We start from the raw sequence: 12,351 nt of genomic DNA, 5'->3' as shown, positions 1-12,351 counted from the left end.
GGCCTGGCTGGCGATCCAAGTGTGAGCCTCTGGCATGGAAGGGCAGGTCCCAGCTGACCTCTGGGCTCTGAGCAGCTGGACCCCTGGGCTCCCACATGCCTTCCTCCACCTGAGTCATGGTGCCCAAGTCCCCATGCAGAGATGAGGTGAGCACAGTGGGTCACTGCGGGCTGGGGTGCAGCATAGGCCTCTGGGCCACCCCGTGGAGCCACATGGAAGCCGGGTGGGCAACATGCTCTCTCCCAGCCGGCCTCACAGACCGGCTCCTGTGTGAGCCCACAGGGAGCCCAACTGTGTGGCCTGGCTCACCCAGAAGAGGCCTTGTGAGTGCAGGGCCTGGGCAGGCTCCTCCTGTGCACCTGGCACCTGAGCACCTGGGGCTTCCCCGGTGCACAAGTCCTGGTGTTCTGGGGGAGGGTAGCAGGGGGGATGAGAGCGAGCTTAGCAGACACCTCACATTCTGACTACACCTCCATCCCCATCACCCCCGCCCCCAGGTAGCTGGCAAGAGGTTACATCACCCTGCCAGGGGGGTTGGTTGCCACCACTCACCCCCCAGTTCCGTCCCAGTCCAGAACCTGGCCCCTATCGGTGATCAAGGCCCTGCCGGCCGCTGGTCACTGTCTGAAGGACCATTGATCAGGGCTGGCCCCCCGCCTGGCTCTCTCAGTGCCTGGGAGCCAGGCAGCAGCCCCACCACCACCACCACTGCTGCTGGTCACCACCTGCGGGACAATCAGTGGGGTGATCAGGCCCCCTCTCACATGTTCCTTGGCCTGGTGCTGTCTGCTTACCTGCTCCACCATCCTGCTGGGGTCCCGCTTGCTCCCTCACTGCTGCCCACTGCCAGCACTGTGCCATGTTCTGCGCAATCCCCTAGTGGTCAGCGTACGTTATAGTGAGCAGTCAAACTCCCTGTCTAAGTCCAGTTCAAGGGGACAATTTGCATATTAGGCTTTTATTATATAGAATATTAAATTTGGGACAGGTAGTGTTTCAGGAAGAAGAAATTGAGTAAGTTGTTCTGAGGAAAAGCTTACTTCATAGCAAATATGAAAACCTGACTTATAAATGAGTGAAAATAGTAGTTCCTATGAAAGCATAAACCTAATATATAGCAATCTTGCCAACCAGGATTTTAATAAAATTTTCAAGGAAAATGACATAACAAATTACAGAAAAATGGGTGGTATGATAAGATTAATACAATGTTCTTGCTTGTAGTGCCTTTGGATTTCAGAGATATTCTCAGGAGGTATTTAACCTCCACCATTAAAAGAAATCTTGGTCTCAAAGATCCTGTGGGACTTCAACAACCGTCTTTCTATTTACACGTACTGCCTGTGGCCTTGTCCTCAGGCCATGCGATACTGCAGAGACCCACACCTGCCACTGTGGATCCCAGGAAGCGCAGAAAAAACACATCCATTGTGTCCTCACTCTTTCTTCCTTAGTCACAGAATCCCAAACCATGTTACCCCTTTTCATGGTTTTGACATGAGCTTCAGAGACAATATCTAGAAACAGATTACTCATACACATTAGATCTCTCCTTTTGATACAAAAAAAAAAAAGAATTTTCAAATATACAGAACGTTGGCTCTTGTTTAAGCATCATAAGTTCATAAAAAGTTAAGCCCCTATTTTCAACAGGTGGCACCAATTCTGCAGCACAAAAAATTCCCAATTATTTGTAAAAATACTTTGTACTAGAAGAGACTGAGATTAAAACACTAATAATTTAAAAGTTCTTGATCATGGTTAGTGCTGGATATTTTCCATTTGTCTTTCCAGACCCACTCTGCCCACTCCCTTTTTTTACCCCCCCACCCTCCCCACCCCTGCTCTCCAGGCCCTGCCTCACCTGGGCTTCCTGCATCCTGGCTTCTATTGGCTTCAGCCAGTGGAAGGTAAAGCAGGAGAATGAAGGAGGGAGGGGACAGAAGTCTGAACTGCTATCCCACGTTCCCCTCTCAAGGTACACCAAGTACTGAACTGGCTGAATTCCTTTACTGAAAGCCACACCTCCACCACACAGCCTTCCCCATACAATCAGGAGATAGCTTTTGGGTACCTGTTCCTTCCCTGTTCCTGGAGGGGCAGGGTCTGTGACAACCCAGGTGGGGCACTGTTCTCTTTTTGGTTTTTCTTCTTCTCTTGGTAGGTACAGAAAAACTGAGCAAAAGCACAGAACTGATTCAGCTCAGTGAGGTTAGGGATTTCTGTCTGCTTACTCAGTGCCTAGAGGAGTACCTGGCAAATAGTAAGGGCTCAGAAGTATTTGCTGAATAAATTGTTATACAAATACATTTTGTGAAAAGTCTTTACATCTGATAAGGGTTTAATCTCCAAAATTAACAGGGAACTCATACAGCTTAACAAAAGGAAGATAAACAATTCAATTAAAAAAATATGCAAAGGACCTAAATAGACACTTCTCATTAAAGGACATCCAGAAGGCCAAGAGACATATGAAAACGTGCTCAAAGTTACTAATCATCCAAGAGATGCAAATCAAAATGACAATGAGGTACCATCTCACACCTGTCAGAATGGCTATCATCAACAAATCAGCAAAGGACAAGTGCTGGAGAGGATGCAGAGAAAAGGGAACTCTCGTGCACTGCTGGTGGGAATGCAGACTGGTGCAGCCACTGTGGAGAACAGTATGGAGTTTCCTCACAAAATTAAAAATGGAACTCCCATTTGACCCAGTGATCCCACTTCTAGGAATATATCCTAATCAAAAAGAATATATGCACCCCTATGTTCATATATAGGGGTGCATATATTTACAATAGCTAAGATTTGGAAACAGCCTATGAGCCCATCAGCAGATGAGTGGATTAAAAAACAGTGGTACATCTACACAATGGAATACTACTTTGCTGTAAAAAAGAAAGAACTCTTACCATGTGCAACCGCATGGATAGAACTGGAGAGCATTATGCTAAGTGAAATAAGCCAGTTGGAGATAGATAAATATCACATGATCTCACTCATTTGTGCAACATAACAAACAACATAAACTGATGGACAAAATAAATGTAGAGACATAGAAGCATCAAACAGATCATTAAACCTCAGAGGGAAGGCAAGGGAAGGGTAAGAAGTGGGGAGAAGGTAAGAGATCAACCAAAAGACTTGTATGCATGCATATGGACACATAACCAATGGGCATAGACAATATAGGGGTGAGGGTCTGGATTGGGAGGCAGAAGCTGGCTGGGAGAAGTCAATGGGGGGAAAAGGAGACATACGTAATTCTTTAAACAATAAAGAATTAAAAAAAAATAAACCAAAAAAAAAAACCCAAAATCTTAAAAAAAAAAAAAGAAAAAAAAAAAGAAAAAAAATTCTAATTGTTGAGAGGATAAAGATACCCCCTATCTGGTGTGGTTATCTGGTTAAAACATTGGCTCCAGCACTGAAGAATTTTGGGTTTGATTTCTAGTTAAGGGCATGCACTGTGTTGCAGATTCGATCTTTGACTTGGTTAGGGTGAGTATGGGAGGCAACTAATCATGTGTCTCTCTCACATCTATGTTTCTCTCTCTCTCTCTCTCTCTCTCTCTCTCTCTCTCTCTCTCTCTCTCTCTCTCTCTTCCACTCTCTCTAAAAATCAATGGGGGGAAAAATCCTCAGATGAGGATTAACCACCACAACTTAAAAAGATAGAATTTATTATTTGCCAACATAGAAATTCAAAATGAATTCCCATATGTATATAACCCCTCCAATCACATCTAATTTTTTATTAAGCATACTTTGCTACAAATATATGAGTAACAAAGTTATTAATGAATGAGATTATACTAATAGTGCTTTAATGGAAATAACTGAAGAAAAATGTTCACTACTTGAGACAGAATTAAACCTGTAGGCGGAAAATAGCTCATGCTTTCTCTTTCATCTTCACCAAAATAAACATGCCCATGTGCACTGTCCCTTACGTAACAAACATTTACCCCTGCTGGGTGTCAGCACTGCTCAGAAGCTGGGAGCATAATGGTGAGTGTGTGGGCCCTGCCTCCCCATTTTATGGAAATGTGATGGCATGAGGGTGGGGATAAGTGCGTACTGAGAAAGGATTTTGTGATCTTTGTCTTGAGACTTCTTAACAGGGAAGCTGAGAGATAAGGAGTGGTTAGCCAGCTGATGGGGCAAGTGGGAGGAGAAGGGTGTTGTAGGCTCAGGGGACAAGAGCAGGCAGAGAGCTGTGGGGAGGGAACATGGCTCACTCACTCAGGCATCTGAAGGAAGTTCATTGTGGCTGGGACACACAACCTGAAAAATAACATTGAGAAATGAGGATGGAGAAGTAAGTAGGTCAGCCTAGGAAAGGCTTTATATAAGATTTAAAGGAGTTGAAATTTAATTTCAAGCCAGTTAAATGCTCATAGAATGAAGAAAAAAAAATGTAAGGAAAATAAATTTTCTTCCCCCACTCTACAAAATCTATAATAATAAAAGGGTAATATGCTAATTAGACCAGGCGTCATTCTGGACAAAGCTGGGGCTGCTGGGAAGGCAGGTTCCAGGCACCAGAGGGAAGCCAGTGTCAGCAGCTAGGAGAAGGAAGGCCTACAGTTGCGTGAATTTCGTGCACCAGGCCTCTAGTATAAGAGGCAGATTTTATATTTCCCAATTGGAAGAAGTTAAGGACCTCAAAAGTTGCTGAAAGCAATGATTCCCCAGTTGCTATTAACCCATGTTTTTTGACATGTTTAACAACGAAGTAAAGCAGCTAATAGTTATTGTGTGCTCATTATGTTACAGGCACTGTTCTAAGAAATTTATAGGTACACTTTCTTTTAGCACTTGAGATAACCCAAAAGGTAATCTTAAGAGGTAGTTACTGTTATCTGAAATGGACAGAGAAGGAAGAAGAGGCAGGGGAAGTTGAGTGGCTGCTCAAGGTCACACAGTAAGTGGTAAAGATTTTTAAAAAGAAGTGACAGTGTGGTGGTAATTTCTTTTCCTTTTCTCTTATAGAAGGTAGGTCTTCGGGCAAAGACCTGGGAACAGCAACATGAGTAATAAGAACTATGTGGCTAAGCTTGCTTTATAGTGAGAAAACAAATTGTGTATGCACTTTGTACCTTGCGTGGAGGAGAAGTTTAGTGAACGGCAGGTAAATCAAGACTTTTCATATTAAAATTGATGCAATCACAAACAGAGCAATTAAATTGCTTTCCTAAGGGGAAAATTTAACAGAACATTTTAAGAAGTTATGGGAGCCATGGAAGCTATAAAATGAAACTTGAATCCAAACAGATCAGGAACCAGTAGTCAAGGCAATGTCTGCTGTGTCCATTTACCTATTTTAGGACAAAGTGAAATTCTACATTACCATATTGGAGTGCTCAAGAATTATCTACTGGACAAGCATTTGAAAATAGTCTATACTATCATTCTAGTCAAATTCTATAATTTGAGTAAAAAATATTCCACTAGCTTTAATAGAAGCTTACTGTTTAACCTTTAAGAAAAACAAGTTGTGTATTAAAGTCCCCTATACTTTTTTTTAAGTATTTGGGTGCTCCTGCATTGGGTGTATATATGTTGATCAGAGTTATAACTTCTTATTGTATTGATCCCTTTAGTATTATGCAGTGGCCTTCCTTATCTCTTGTTATGGCCTTCACTTTGAGGTTTATTTTGTCAGATATAAGTATTGCTAACACAGATTTTTTTTTTTATTTCCATTTGCCTGAAAGATATTTTTCCATCCCTTTACTTTCAGACTGTGTGAGTTCCTTATTCTGAGGTGGGTCTCTTGTAGACAGCATATATATGGGTCGTGTTTTTTTATCCATTCAGTCACTCAATGTCTTTTGATTGGAGCATTTAGTCCTTTTACGTTTAAAATTATTGAAAGGTACTTGTTTGTAGCCATTTTTATTTTTTGTGCCTGTGTTCCTTCTTACCTTTTTATTTCTTCTTTTTACACCAGTCCCTTTAGCATTTCTTGCATTGCTGACTTGGTAGTGATAAACTCCCTTAGTCTTTTTGTCTGTGAAGCTCAAAAAAAAAAAAAAAAAAAAAAAAAAAAAAAAATTGACACCAGCAGATGGCACCCTAACAAAATAATTTGTGTGCCATAGGTGACTCCTTGTAGCTTTCTGTACAAGCACACTCAAGGCAAGCTCCAGTACCTGGACATGAAGGCAGAAAAGAGGAAAATCAAAGATCAAGACTTTCTTATTTAAGTGAGATAACTTCTATTTGGGGAGCAAAAAGCATAGTTTATTATTCTTTATTTTGTGAATACCTACCTGGCTTCATTCATTATTATAAGAAAACCCTCTATAAATCTGCAAAAAACTCAGTTATAAAAGGTAGCATGATTACATGGAAAAGAATAAAATGGACTGACCCATATATTTTCTGGCTAAAAAAATAAAGAAATTTGGGGAATCAAATATTCTTTTTTATTTCTTCAATTGTCAGGGATGAAAGCTGGAGTTTGTTTTGCCTCTGTACCGTCTGACTGAGAACTTAAACAGGAGTACTTACTGCAGCTACTGCCACAATACCCATTTCAGGTTCAGTCCTGTTCAGTTTGGATTGTCCCAATTAGGTAACTGGTGTTTGAATGCCTCCCTCCTTCCTTTTAACATGTTAACTGTTACTTTTAAAACAAATATAGGATATTATGTCAAGATCATGATAAATCCTATATAATAAAAGCATAGCATGCAAATTGTCCCCTTGACTGGGAGTTTGTCCAGGAGTTTAATCAGGGGGCAGGGCTGGCCAGGGGAAGGGAGGGAGGCCCTGGCTAGTGCTGGCAGCAGAGGTGACCTGGGGAAGGGAGGGAGGACCCATTGGCAGCAGGTGGCTGGGGGAAGGAAAGAGGGCCCTGACTAGCAGCTGGAAGCTGGCAGCCGCTAAGAACCCTACCAGTGCACAAATTTTGTGCACTGAGCTCTAGTTCACCCATAAGAAATGAATATACTCTTGTTTTGAGTGCAGCCAAATGACTACTTTTTGTTTCTTCTCTCTTTTGTCATCATTTTGCTTAACTTAGGTATTTGATTTAAGAAAGCAACCACATTTGCAGTATGCCTATCCTTTTAGTGTCTCTGAAAGAGCAATGACCCAAGTTATTGACCTTTTCTGTTGTTAATTCTCCTCACCTTAGGATATTTTCCTCATGCTTTTCAGAGAGAGGGGAAGGAGGAGGAAGGGAGAGCAAGAAACATCAATGTGAGAAAGACATCAACTGGTTGCCTCTTGCATGCTTCTTGGACTTGAGGTAGGGAAGGAACCTGCAACCCAGAATCAAAGCCCTTGACCCGGAATCAAACCTGTGACCCCTTGACACTCTAACACCAGCCAGCGCAGTTACTCACCTTTTTACTAAGCCTTTGTACCGGCTTCTCTCTCCTAAGAAATATTTATATAATTATAATCTTCTTTAAAGGTGTTAGTTTATAATTAACTTGTAAGGATCAGTAATTAAAAATTCAAACTTTGGTTTGAAGTCACAAAGCTATAATGGACAGCATGGTGACTACAGCTGATAATTCTGCATTGCATATTTGAAATGAACTAGAAGAGTATATTTTGAAAGTTATCACAAGAAAAAATGTGTCACTGTATATGATCATACATGTTAACTGGGTATTCTGCGGTGACCATATATAGCAACATCAAATCACTATATTGCATGCCTGAAACTTACAGAATGCTATATTAATTATACCTCAATTTAAAAATGAAAAAAAAAACTACCCAGGATCTAAGACTAGTCCTCACTCTATGATGGAAACTCCAGGTATGAGGCAGCGGCAATAGTCTACACTCGAGACCAGCCCACTTTCCTTGTGCCCTTCCTGCAAAGAATGGAGAAAGGCCTGCAAGGAGGCGAGCGGCTGGTTTCAGGGCAGGCACAGGACGTGGCCACGTTGTGGAGACTAGTGGGGACCGGAAAGAAGCACGGCTTCCTTGTTGTTTCTCTGCCCTCTAGGTCTTGCTTGAGAAAAGGACTGAAATTAAATACATAATTCCGTCCTCTTTAAGACCTTGAACGAGGAGAGAGTCAGGCTAAGCAGCCTGATTAGTTATTTTAGGGAGAAGGAATGTGCGAATCAGGGTAATTTGCTTGCTGAGAAGACAGAACGAGACTGGAGGCAAAGCCCTCTCACGCGAAGGAAAAGCCTCGCTCCCACCAAAGGCTGGAAAACAAGCGATGCAGGTGTTTGGAAGATGAAGCCCCCGATAAAGGACATGGGTCTCGGTGAATTCCACCCGCCTGGAGAAGACTGTCCAGCTGCCAGTAATGATGGTTAACATCTACTGAGCACAAGCGATGGCAAGGGCTCGCAAGCGTTTTTAAAATTTTATTTCATTGTTTAAAATATTACATATAGTAGTACATATATCTCCTCCCCCGCCACCATTGACCTTACCCCAGCATCCCCTACTCCATATCAAATGCCTTCATCCCACTTCCCCAGTGTCAGTGTACATTGGTTGCACTTATATGCATGCATACAAGTCCTTTGGTTGATCTTCCCCTCCCCCCCTCCACCTCCCAACGCTCCTCAGCCTTCTCTTTGACAGTCTGTTCGGTGCTTTACTGCCTCTATCTTTTTGTTCATCAGGTTATAATGTTCTTTATTTTCCATAAACGAGTGTTCAAGCATTTTACATCAGTTAATTAAGTGCTTATAACCATTTTAAAATCTCAGTTCTTAAAGCTGAGGAATCTGTAGCATGAATAGCTTTACCCAAACTATTTGATGGTTTGGGTCCACTTTTAACCATCATATCACTTCTCTAACTTTCTGTGAACCTTACCTGAGTGCTGAACTTATTTATTTATTTATTTATTTCTGGGAGAAGTGCATATCCTACTCCATCATCGCTCTCTCATTAGAGATGGGGAAATACTGCAAACAGAGAAGGTGCCCTTTCTTTACGGAATTTTGGCGCAGTGGAACTTTCTGTGCTGACAGCAGAGCTCAACGCCACCACCGTTTTTTTGCCACTTGGAGACGTGGTTCAGCTGTACTTACCTCAGAGCCGGGAGGCACAGCAGAGCCATCAGTGATGCGGAAGGAGAAAGTCCCTCTTCTCAGGAATGGTGCCGGAAATAGTGCTGGGGGGACTGTGGTAGGGTGTGTGGGGGGTGTCACGGGGAGAAAGGCCAGGGCAGGGAGAGGCATTTTCCCAGGAAGGCAGCTTGGGGATCACTGTGGAGTGGACAGTAAGGGGATGCACTAGTACCGGTTCAAGTCAACGAAGGAGGCCTCAAGGTTTCTCTCTGCCCCCCACGGGACCGTTTTCTGGATATAAGAGCGAAGTACTATCAGTTCAGAATATCCCTGTCTCTTGGTGACTGAGAGCTTTCTAATGGGAATACGTCTGGGAACTGGCCGGCCAAATGTCATCAGTGTCACCTGTGAGCCTGCTCTTCTACCAGAGCACTCCCAGCAAAGCCTTGATCAAGAAAGAGCAGGCTCAGGCCCAGGTTCATCACCTTTTTTTTTTTTTCCTTCTTGGGATTCCAAAATGGGGATGGTTCCTGGGTCTTCTCCTTAGCAACTGTCTTTTCACAACTCATTTCCTACCAGCCCAATTTGTTTTCCCACTTTATCCTAAAGAACTCCAAGGAGGGAAGCTAATCAAGCCCATTAAAGGCAGAAGTTGGGTAACTACACTCATTAGCACTCTGAAGTTTTCCCCCCCTTCTGTGTATTATCACCATCCAGGCTGGGCTGCTGTTTAGCAAAGAGCACCTGTCAAAACAAAAGAAGGGTTCACACCTCGCAATTTTAAGCCCCAGGTAAGGAACTAAGCCTGGTGGACCGGCAAAGAGGAAGACAAGAAACCTGAAACTGGGGACTTGGAGCAGAGTTGAGTGAGTTTCCTCTGGGTACCAACAGGCTTTTGTTTAACACGATTAAATCCTCTTTGTTTCATTACAGACATCAATGCAAAAACAAACAGTGCGATCAAGATAAAGGCCCGGAGCAGCATTCTGCTTCTCTTTCTCTTTCTTCTTTTTCTCTGAGAGCTATCACCACCTCTGCTCAGTGGACAGGCTTAAAGGAACTTAACCGGCTCACGGAAAATTGATGAGCTGAGCCGGGCAGGTGCACAGGAAAGCTTTGGGCTGCAGGGCTAGGAATGGGAAAAGTGTGAAGCACTATGTCCAGGACCAGATCAAGTGATAAGAGGGCCCGGCTTCCTTTGCTGTCCAATTAATTTGTCTTTCTCTTCAAAACAAAGTCTTTGATTTCAAGAAGCACCTGAAGAAGATAAGATCTAGTCCTGCTGAAATACAACAGCCCCAAAACCCACCTTGGGGCTGGGGCTGAGGGATGGGGAGTGTACCGTGTAGTCAGGGAGGACACAGCGGGGAGGAGGAAGACTTTACAGAGTCTGCAACCAAAACAACAAATGACTGACCAGCCAGGAGATAACAGTCAACTGAATTCTGCCAGGGATGCAATCAAATTGAAACTGGTGTGCGTTCCAAGGCAATCTTTTCTAGATTATTAAATTGTTTATTTTATTGTTGTTAGACAACACTAACTCCTTTTTCTAAACAAAGCATGGGCGTTGTCAGCGTAGCAGCTACACGGAGCCAGCCGATAGAAGCTGGGGTCATCCACATCCACATTTTAATTACCTCTTTTCAGTCTGGAACATCATTAGACGTTTATTATTACCAGCCGCTATCTTGTGATCTTAATTGGCTTCCGTCACAGAGGACACCATAAGCCAATGCGGAGGCTCTGGCAGCCTCCCAGAGATAGTGACCAGATCGGTGACACTGTACGCTGATACTGTCTTCGGCTGAATAACAGCCATCAGTTTAAATTTTAATGCTGGAGGTGAGGTGGAAGTGTCTTTTAACACCTGAATGCCAAGATGTACCTGATGCCATCTTGTTGGGGAAACACTCCGAGAAGCAGAAGCGGTGACTTCTGACATACCTGTTAGGGCTAGGGATCAGTCATCTATATGTAGGGGGGTATATGCCAAGAAGCCAGTTATTCCCTGGGGCTTTCTTGGATTCTGGTGAAATGAAAAAAAAAAAAATTGCTTATAAAATGGGGGGGGGGGGAGGAATCTGGATCTATTGACATGCAAATTAAATCTGCAGCATGGGCCATGGTTATCTGGCTGCTTGCTACTCAGAAAGTATGGCAACACCCTTAAATTAATAGTTTGCATTAATAATATTGGGCCTGAATCAATAATAGTCATTAACTTAGTTTCCAAAGCAATTGCAATCATGTTGGGGATAATGGCAAATCTTGAGGCAGGGGGAAAAGAGAATGATTATGAAATAAACATTTTGTCATGTCCTGTGGTGGGTAGGAATGGGAAAGGTCTTTCTGTGAATAGAATTAGTATCTTTTCTTTGCAAAAAGTAAAGAACTAAGTTCTGAGATTTGAAACACTGGAGTTTATTCTCGATAGCATCAGGCTGGTGATCTCTTTGGAATGTTAGTTGGATACTTACATATGATAGTTGATTATAATATTGATTACTGACTCTTTGGGTCATTATTGTCTTAAGGCATTGGTAGAAGATAAAGGCACAAATATGCTAACTTCCGGCAAATTTCAAAATTTAGTAAAATGTTGAACTCTACCAATGAAAACAAATACTTTTCAACAAGCCACATATGCCTCAATGGCTCACTTGTTCAGAATAATAGAAAGTTGGTTTATGTTTTTATCATTAAGATTCAAATAGTATTGCTATTAGAAATATAATATATTTCTGACTTATTCTTTTGAAATAGATTCTTGTCACTTACCAGGATCTGCAGATTTAAGGGATACATCTACAACTGCCATTTCATAACCAGCCTAGTCAGTGGGTAGATGCCTAGGAGTATAACTTTCCATTCAGTGAATTGAACTAATGTGGACACAAATGTCTTTGGAATGAACTATCAATCAGCTTTGTTATGTCCCTGAAGTTTTGATTCTCAGAGGATTCATACATCTGCTTTAAATATATATATATATATATATATATATATAAAATTGATTTTGTAGAAAAAGAAAAAGGGAGAGAGATAGAGAGGTGAAACATGGATGAGAAACACCATTGATCTGCTGCCTCCTGCATGTCCCCCACAGGGGATTCAGTCCACAACCCAGGCATGTGCCCTGACCAGGAATCGAACAGATGGCCTCTTGGTTCCTGGCTGGATGCTCAACCGCTGAGCTACACTGGTCAGTCATGTTCCCCCCCCCCCCCCCCATACATCTGCTTTCTTTTTGGTGATTACAGCAACCCAGAACACAGGCTGCTTTTCAAGGACTTTATATTTCACTTTTTAATAGCACTCAACCATCTAATGATAGGTAAATATA

The sequence above is a fragment of the Pipistrellus hanaki genome (genome assembly GCF_964339955.1).
Source record: "Pipistrellus hanaki genome assembly, chromosome: 1".
Taxonomy (NCBI): domain Eukaryota; kingdom Metazoa; phylum Chordata; class Mammalia; order Chiroptera; family Vespertilionidae; genus Pipistrellus; species Pipistrellus hanaki.
This window is presented reverse-complemented; position numbering follows the sequence as displayed.